The sequence below is a fragment of the Telopea speciosissima genome, chromosome 2 (genome assembly GCF_018873765.1).
Source record: "Telopea speciosissima isolate NSW1024214 ecotype Mountain lineage chromosome 2, Tspe_v1, whole genome shotgun sequence".
Lineage (NCBI taxonomy): Eukaryota > Viridiplantae > Streptophyta > Magnoliopsida > Proteales > Proteaceae > Telopea > Telopea speciosissima.
Window position 1 is genome coordinate 36,837,784 of NC_057917.1, and position 9,680 is coordinate 36,847,463.

Below are 9,680 nucleotides of genomic sequence, written 5' to 3' on the forward strand. Positions count from 1 at the left end.
TGCTCTCACAGCTACGCTAAAACACATACACAAGTTCAAATTAGTATGAGTTGGGGCATGGGTGTAACAGTTAGGTTCTTCTCCATCAAAACGTTGAGTGGAGGTTGATTCCTATCTTTGTGGGTTCAGCGTTCAAGTACTGTGAATCATTGGAGGTGCTACACTTGTGGCACTAAAAAGGTAACCCTAAACCTATATTGAGATATTGTTTCGAATACCCTATAGTTCATGAGGATCGATTCTTTGTATCGAATCGGAAAAATTTTGTTTCGGTACCGTTTCTTCCTACATTCTCATCCATTCCACTTTCAAAAATAGAACTTTTTTTAGGGTTTAGTCCAATTCCACCCAACTTTGGCCGATTCCTAACAATTCTGATAGATTTCGACTGAATCGGAATCAGTAAAGGGGATTTAATTGCCGATTTCACTTCATCCAGCTGATTGGCAAGGGGATTGCATGTTTAGTGAGGCTGGCTGATTGGGTTTGTTTGGTCCAATTTTAAACCCGGTTATAGACGTCCCTGGCTTTTTTTTGGGTTTTTTTCAAATGCCCCCCTCAAATTGCCCATACGTACAAATGCACCCTTACTTTCTAAACTTTGTAACCATCTAGTCCAATCCATTAGTTTGGGACGTTATGTTCAAACGTTGGGCCTTTTTTGTATATAGTTAGACCATTCTGCCCTTGATAGGTAGAATGACCAAGTTTCCCTCACTATCATTATTATTTATTTATTATTTTTTCATGGTACAATTAGGAGGAATCAGGGGAATATTCCACTTTCTTCCCCAAATACTTGAAACAGAGAACCCTGATTAGGGTTCAGCCTTGAAGACAAATGTATACTTACCGAATTAAGGGTGTATTTGCAATCGGAAGCAGGAAGCAAGAACTGAACAAAGGTGGAAGCGAGGAAATGCGTGATCCCAAATTACAGCGATGATCTCTCAGATCCGACCCCATCCAGACATCCCAACCCTCCCCTACATCCCTCTCCTCTACAGGACCTGCACATGCATCCTCAACCTATATTGTCGTGTTGACTTTACCGCCAAAATCTGGATCTGCCCTTTCTGCTTCCTACGCCACCATTTCCCTTAGCATTACTTAATGATCTCTAAAAACCAATGTCCTTGTTGAGCTCTAGCCTCAATATAACACCATAGAATACACCTTCACACCCTTAGTCACTGACGATGCCTCGTCTGTGTTCCTCTTCATTCTCGACACCTGTGTCATTGAGGAGGAGCTAGGGTTTGCCAAATCTGCGCTTAAATAGGCTATTGGGTTGTTGTCTGATAATGCTCTAGTTGGGTTCTTCTCGTTTGGTATGCAGGTCCAAGTTCATGGTTTATATGTCTTTCGTGGCACGAAAGATATCCCTAATCATTCTTAACTTTAATGCTCCCTGCAAATCTAACCAATCTTCAAATAGAAAAACCAGCAATTTTCCCTATTTTTCAAACCCTAAACAATTTGGGGAAGATAAGTTGCAGGTTTTTATTATTTTTAGTTAAGGGCATTTTTGTCTGATCAAGGGCAGAATTGTCTAACCATGTACAAAAAAGGCCAAACGTTTGAACATAATGTCCCAGACTGAAGTACTGGACTAGATTGTTACAAAGTTTGAATAAGTATGGGTGCATTTGAAATTAGTAGAGATTCAGGGGTGCATTTTTACATATGGGCAATTTGAGGGGGGCATTTGAAAAAAACCCTTTTTATTTTGGGTAAAATACACGTACCCCTGTAATACACCCAATATTCTTTATACCCCCCTAAGCTTTTGATAAGTCCACGTACCACCCTTCAATATTCCACGTACCACCCCTACTTTACCCCCTAAAGCCATTTAAGTCCAAAATGCTAAAAAATGACCAAAATACCCTCTCTTCTATCTGTTCTAAAATTTGAAATAACCTAATTGTCCTGAACTATTTGCTAAACTTTGAAAAGACCAAAATGCCCTCGTCTTCCCCAAATCATCATCTTCTTTTATATACCCACCACCACCATCACCCACCATTAACACCATCACCACCGTAAAGCCCACCTCCAGCACCAATAAGAATCAAAATCATTTCTTTCTCATTCAACCAGAGAAGATTTCATAGAATAGTTCCAAAACTTAATTAAAAAAAAATAAAAATCCAAGTTGAATGGAGAAGCCTGATTTTAACTTGCAGGAGCCTTTTCTCAATTGCTCTTCCGATGAATTCTTCAGATGTGGAAGAAAATTCACCATAGTGTATCCGAATCTCCAACTTTTCTTCCTTGCTTTTTCAATTTTCCTAATCAATTAGGATTCCTATCTCTAACCATCTAGAGAAAGTCGAGGACAGAGGAGGGAGAAGAGAGTGGGGCTTGGTTTGCTGGAAACGATGGGGTGAGATCTGGTTTAGCAAGAACAGGTTGAGCATCGACGGGTGAGAGGTGTAGAAGATAGGTACTGGTGTGAGGGTTGAACAATGTTGCGTGTAGAAACCTCCGATGCTTGGTTCGCCCACGGATGAGCCTGTAAAGACCAAGTGATGAGCACAAGAGAGCCGGTGTGGCTCCGGCCTAGGACTCTCTGATGCTAAAGTTAGATCACCAGTGCAACAGTGTAACAGCTAGTAAAAGTGAGATGATCAATAAAGCTCCATACCTTAGTATTTATAGAGGGAGATGAGGCGGTTGGAGAAGTCCTAGTATGGTAAGAGTCCTTGTTTGGTAAGGCTCTTCCCCGTGGAGCGGAGTGGAGTTGAGAGTTTCTTTCGGGGTCGGACTCTTGTTAAGGTAAGAGTCCTAATGGGATTGTGATTCGGTATCGTGATGAGATCGTGACTCGATTCTTATCCCGTGATTCTCGGGTGGTGCTGATGTGGTGCCGTGATCTCCGGTGGGGCGTTATGGTAGCTTTCGTGGAGAGCTCAGCCTCGGAGCTCGGCCTTAGAGCTCGGCTTAGGAGCTTGGCCTCGGCCTGTATGACGTGAGGTCATCATTAATTGTGTGAGCTTGGTTGTGCTATGGTTCTCCAATCGGGGCCGATCTGCGTAGGCTCGGACCATGGGGTCGATAGGCATGCAGCTCAATCGTGATGGGGGATCTTTGGGTAGGTACTGTCTGTCGTGCCGTGCGGCCAGAGATCGACCAAAGAGCTCGGCCTACTAGATCGGCCTCGTCAGACCCGTATGAGTTTGGCTCAGCGTCCGATTGACTTGGATGTGTCCGACGACCTTGGCCAAGCAGTAAGGTTTGTCGAAGATCGGGTCGGCCCGATCTTCCGCTGAGCTCGGTTAGGTTCTTGGAATGACCTCGGCTCGGCCATGTGGCAGCTTCTGATTGGTGGGGTGTTTTATGCCTTATCACAGGCCCCCCCACTCATCAGGGATCAGCTGGGCATTGATGAGTGAAGTTTCTTGGTTTGCTCGTCTAAAAGATTCTTGCGGCTGAGCCGAGCTCATTTTGTCGAGGATTTGACATTATAAGGTCTGATAGTTGGGCGTCAGTGCAGCAGAGTCATTATGGCAGGCTCAGGAATTTGAATCATCTTTTGATCCGGACCGTTGAATTATGCTGAGCTCTCCTTGGTCGTTGGATCAGTTCAGCTTAAGAGTTATAAATAGGCGACTCTTCCCTGTTCATTCTTCACTGCTCCAAGTTATTGACTTCTCGGCAAGCTCGGATTTCTCAGCTCTACAGCACTCGGTGCTTTCCGGTTTGTGATCAGCTCCGCTTTTGCTTCGTTCATGTTTAGCTCGTCTTCAGCTCTTCTTCAACCAGTAAGTCCTCTCTGCCCAGTATGTCAGTTGGTAGTAGTCACATAGGCGAGCTGCTCGCCGGGGCGGCAGAGGGTGCGAGTTCAACCCGAGAGCTCCCCACTCGTTCTCCCATAGTAGACTTGTTGGGCTAGACTTTAGACGAGCCCGATGTAGTGGAGCCTCGTCAGGCCAAGGCTACTGAGCCTCCGTTGCCCCTGGAGTCTGGCCTCATGGCCCAACTAATGGCCGGAGACCGAGCCGAGAGCTCTGGATCATCCTCATCCGATGATGAGGAGTCAAGTGAGGGCGATTCTTTAAAAGTGGGGGTTGTTCGGTTAGCTCATCCGCTGACGCCTCTGAGCCCGAAGAAGGGAGTGTCGGCACCATCCCGAGCACTATCACTGATGCCGACCTCAACTATCTAAGGACGACCTATGCCATCCCCGAGAACATCTAGCTCCGAGCTCCCAACCCAAGGGAGATGGCCTGCTACATCAGGCCTGGCGAGGTGGCTTTGTAAGAGTTGCCTTTCAAGTACGCGTTAAGGCTCCCCGTCCTCGGCCTGGTGGACCAGATCTTGGACCACTTCCACCTGTCCCCAGGTCAACTGGTGCCGAACTCTTGGCTGGCCGTGCATGGCTTCTACGCCCTGTTTTACGAGATGGGAAGAGGTGCAAGCGTAGCGCTTTTCTCTCGGCTCTTTTTCTTGAAGAAGTCTCCAGAGAAGGGGTGGTACTATTTCAGCCGCCGATCTGGGAAGAGTGCGGCCCTAGGAGGCCATAAGTTTTTGGTTGGTACACTGAGCTTCAATAAGTATTGGAAGCCTCATTTTTTCTTTGCTTCCATTCCAAACAGCCCTCTCCGAGCCGAGTGGAAGGAGATCAACTTGAATTATGTCAACAGGGTACTATCCCTGACCGAGAATGAGCTGACCTCGCTCGACCTGATCCCCCAGCGTCAGCCCCTCGATGTCCTCCAGCTTCAGGATGAGGGGTTCCTTCAAAGGTGGCATATGACCCCTGGTAGGAGCCCTAGCCGGGCCCGTTTCTGTCACCCGAGCTGACCCCTTTACTTAGTCTTCTTTTCTTTTTTGGTTTATTTTTGACGTTTTGTCTTTCTTGCAGTGGTCAGCCATATTCCCCCAATGGATTCAGCTCGGCTCAGGGCCGAGACCATTGCGGACCGGAGGAAGAAGAATGCCGAGAAGAAGTCTTGGGGCTAGTCCTCCAAGGCTTCCAAGGGCAAGGCTGTGTTGCCGAACCCGTCAGACGCCGTGGTTGGCCTTGAGGCCGAGAAGAGCACGGACCCAATGGGGTCTCCAAGGAAGGGAAAAGGTTGAAAAGGCGAGAGGAGCCCGCCGAGGGACACCAAATGTCAGAAGCTCTTGGTCAATCTGACGAGTGGTGGTCTTCCGCCCGTGGCCTTACCCCCCAACATCTCTCGATATGTCTTGGGGAGGGCCTCAGCCAGCAACGTTCCAGTGAGGCTGACCTGGCGCCTCTTCCCAGGGGGACTCGGCATTGACGTCGGTCGTGCATGCCAAGGAATGGCTGGACGCAGGTCGGCTACCGACTGACAGGGAGAAGCTAGAGGAGCTGTCCGACCCCGAGCTCCTCTCCACCTTGTTTCAAGACTTTAGTATGGTAAATTTCCTATTCGGCTCTTGTGACTAGATCCGACCTATGTAACCCGACCTGACTTTTGTTCTAATGCTTTCTTACAGGGCTTCGCCAGGCAGTGGAGATCATGCTTCGTTTTGAGCGGCTCTTAACTGAGAACCACTCCTTGGGCATCCAGTGTAAAAAGGCTTACCAGGATGCTCAGGATGCTGTTCAGAGGTGTCGGGAGACTCAAGAGAAGCTCACTGCCGCCGAGGCTGAGGTGACCAGGCAGAAGGAGAAGGTCAAGGCTCTATAGGCCCAGCTCGACGAGGTGAGGGAGAAGGCCAAGGAGGACCTGGCTCTGGCTTAGGATGAGGCAATCAACGACTACCACCAATTGAAGGAGTATGCTGACGTATGCCATGAGATCAGGAAGCCTCCTTATGCTGATGGTTTTGAGGCAGGCCGGGCTGATCTCTTGGCCGAGATCAAGGTTGCCTATCCCGATCTCAATCTCTCATGCTTTGACGATGATGCGACCACTTTTGCTGAGGAGTTAGGAGATGAGGAGGGCGTCGAGGTCATGCAGGCTCTGCCAACTGAGGACCCTACGCAGGCCGACCCCCTCGCCCTCGACGCTGAGCCCCAAGACCTCCTTGTCGAGCATACTATCGTGGAGGTCATCGAGGTCGCTTCTAAGTCTGCTGCCGAGGAGATTGAGAAGTAATTATTATTGTTTTTTTTTTTTTTGCTGGGCCGAACTACCCACTTTGTAACCATGCCGAGCAGGCGGCTTATACTGAATGAAAATCTCTTTTTTCTCAAAATTTGGCTAAGTGTTTTAGCTCAGCAATTTTAGTCTTCTTTTCCTTGTGTATGTTGTTCCATTTGATGTTGTGGCTCAGCTGATGACCCGTTCCGTTAGCCGAGCTTAAGGACTTGGCTGTTTTTTAGCTACGCTTTACTGGGTCATCGGTTCGGCCATGCCATGTCTGAGGTCAGGATGACTTTCACCTTGGTTAATTAATTCGCTGTTCCCAGCGGTCAGATTAGATCGGCTACCACATAAGCGGCTGCTTGGCCGAGCAGCCTCCCTGGCTGAGCGTAATGCCTTAGCTTAGTTTTAGACTTTGTTCAGCTCGGCCATAGGGAGAGTTTGCTCTTGTTGGTTCAGATGTCGGCCAGTCTTTGTGGGCTGGTCTTATGACTTGATTGCCGACCTATGAGGGTCGATCTTTGAGGTCGGCCAGGTCTATGAGGACCGGTCTTATGACTTGGCTGCCGACCTATGAGGGTCGGTCTTTGAGGTCGGCCCGATCTATGAGGACCGGTCTTATGACTTGGTTGCCGACCTATGAGGGCCGATCTTTGAGGCCGGCCAGGTCTATGAGGACCGGTCTTATGACTTGGTTGCCGACCTATGAGGGTCGGTCTTTGAGGTCAGTTAGGTCTATGAGGACCGGTCTTATGACTTTGATTTTGGAGCTTGCAAATACGTCAAGTGGTGGAGAAAGACTTTGTTTTATTGAATCAAATGTCGGGGCTGAAGCCGAATACAAATATGCTCATCATAAACCTTGCCGAGCAGGATACTTAAGGAAATTACTGAAAAAATTTCTTCAAATTTTCCGAGTTCCAAGGTCTCGGTACCTTCTTGCCCCCTAGAGTCTGCAAGCGATACGTTCCTGGGCGAATTTGCTTGGAGACTATGTACAGGCCTTCCCAATTTGGTGCTAACTTTCCTTGGTGCCTTGGCTGGGATGTGCTAAGTTTTCTGAGGACGAGGTCCCCTTGACGGAAGTGTCGCTCTTTTACTCTTGAGTCATAGTATTTTGCCATCCTCTGTTGGTATGCCGTGTTCCGGAGTAGGGCATTTTCTCAAACTTCGTCGAGGAAGTCAAGGTTGGCTCTCAGCCCATCTTCATAGGTCTTCTCATCGAAGTTGAGCACTCGGTATGACGATGCCATAACTTCGGCAGGGGCGAGGGCTTCGGTCCCATAAGCGAGGCGAAAAGGGCTCTCCCCGGTTGGTGTTCTTATCGTCGTCCTATATGCCCATAGGACACTTGGGAGCTCTTCCACCCATCTTCCTTTGGCCTCATCTAACCTTCTCTTAATGCCGGCGAGTAATGTTCGATTGGATACTTCTACTTGTCCATTTGCTTATGGATGAGCTACTGAGACGGGTCGAAAGTTAATGCAGAAGTGCTCGTAGAACTCTCGGAAGGCCAGGTTGTTGAATTACATGCCATTATCTGTGATGAGCACTTTTGGTAGTCTGAACCGGTAGATGACCTTATCTCGGAAGAACTTCTCCATGTTCTTCTCGGTGATGGTTTCCAGGGGCTCGGCCTCGACCCACTTAATGAATTAATCGATTGCCACCACCACGTACTTCCTGTTTCCCGACGTTGGGGTGAAATCTCTGAGAATATCCATCCCCCACATAGCGAAAGGGATTGGGCTCAGCATTGAGGTCAGCTTTGTTGCTAGTCAGCTTGGAATTGGTGCAAACAGCTGGCACTTCTCGCACATCTTCACATACCTCATGGCCTCTTCTTGCATTCTTGGCCAATAGAATCCTTGCCGAAGTATCTTGTATGCCAGAGCTCGGCCACCCATGTGACTCCCGCATATTCCCTCATGTACCTCGGCCAAAGCGTACTCGGCTCCCTTCGGTCCAAGGCATCGGAGAAGAGGTGCCGAGATTGCTCTTTTGTAGACCACTCCGTCGATCATGGTATACTTGGCAGCTCGGATCTTGACCTTTCTTGCTTCGTCTCGGTTCTCTGAGAGCTGGTCATTCTCCAAGTAGTTGACAATGGGGTCCAACCAAGTCGGCTCGTCCTCTTCAATGTGCTTTACGCTTTCTTCTTGCAAGGATGGCTTCTCCAAGATCTCTATGTGCACTGATCGGCTCAGATATTGGAGGTCGGCCTCGGCCAACTTTGACAGGGAGTTAGTCGCTGCATTCTCTTTTCTCAGTATTTGGGTCATCTCAAAGTGCTCGAGTTCGGAGATCAAATCTCATGCCCGGCTCAGGTAAGCTATCATCCTCTCATCTTTCACCTCATAGTCTCCGTTTACCTAGTTGACCACGAGTTAGGAGTCTCCTCGCCCCTTCAACCACTTTATGCCAATTGCCTTGCTGACTCGAAGTTCGGCTAGGAGGGCTTCATACTCGGCCTCATTGTTCGAGGCAGGGAACTTGAACCTTAGGGCATATTGAATCCGAAACCCCTCGGGGCTCACCAGGATCAGGCCAGCTCTACTTCCTCCGAAATTGCTCGAGCCATTGACATTAATGGTCCAGGTCGGGTCGGGTTCAGCTTTTGTATTGGCATCTTCTGCTGTCTTCTCTTCCTCGACCCCGAGGTCCGACATTGTGCACTCGGCGACGAAGTCGGTCAGGGCTTGCTCTTTGATCGTGATCTGCGGGCTATAGCTTATGTCATACTCACTCAGTTCGACCACCCAGGTGATCAGCCGACCTGACATGTTGGGCTTGTGCAATATCTTCTTAAGAGGCTGGTCGGTCAGCACCGATATCGGATGAGCTTGAAAGTATGGCCTTAGCTTTCTTGTGGCCGTGACAAGGGCTAAATCTATCTTCTCGAACTTGGAGTATCTCGTCTCGGTGTCGACAAGAACATGGCTGATGTAGTATATAGGCTTCTGAGCTCGGCCTTCTTCCATAACCAACACCGTGTTGACTGCCACTAGGGTGGTAGCTAAGTAAATTTGAAGCTCCTCTTTTGGCCCGGGTCGACTGAGAAGAGGCGGGTTCTCCAAGTATTTCTTCAGCTTTTCAAAAGCTTGTTGGCACTTGTCGGACCAGACGAAGTCCTTCGGGTTCCGGATGTTCTTGAGGGCCTTGAAGAACGGCAAGCACTTGTCGCCCGACCTCGACATGAATCGTGCCAACGCCGCCACTTGCCCGTTTAGCCTTTGTACTTCTCGGATCATCCTTGGAGGGCACATCTCTTGGATGGCCTTGATTTTTGCCGAATTGGTTTCGATGCCTCTGACAGAGACCATGAAGTCGAGGAACTTCCCTAAGGTCACACCGAATGCACACTTGGCAGGGTTCAGCTTCATTTGGTTCTTCCTCAATACGCCAAAGGCTTCTTCTAGGTCGGCCAAGTGGTGCTAGACCTTCAAGCTCTTCATTAACATGTCGTCCACGTAGACTTCCATGTTTCTTTCGATCTGCTCACAGAATATATAGTTCACGAGCCGCTGGTATGTCGCTCTGGCGTTTTTCAATCCGAACGGCATGACCTTGTAGCAAAAAAAATTTTGGTCAGTTCGGAATACCGTGTATGTCTCATCT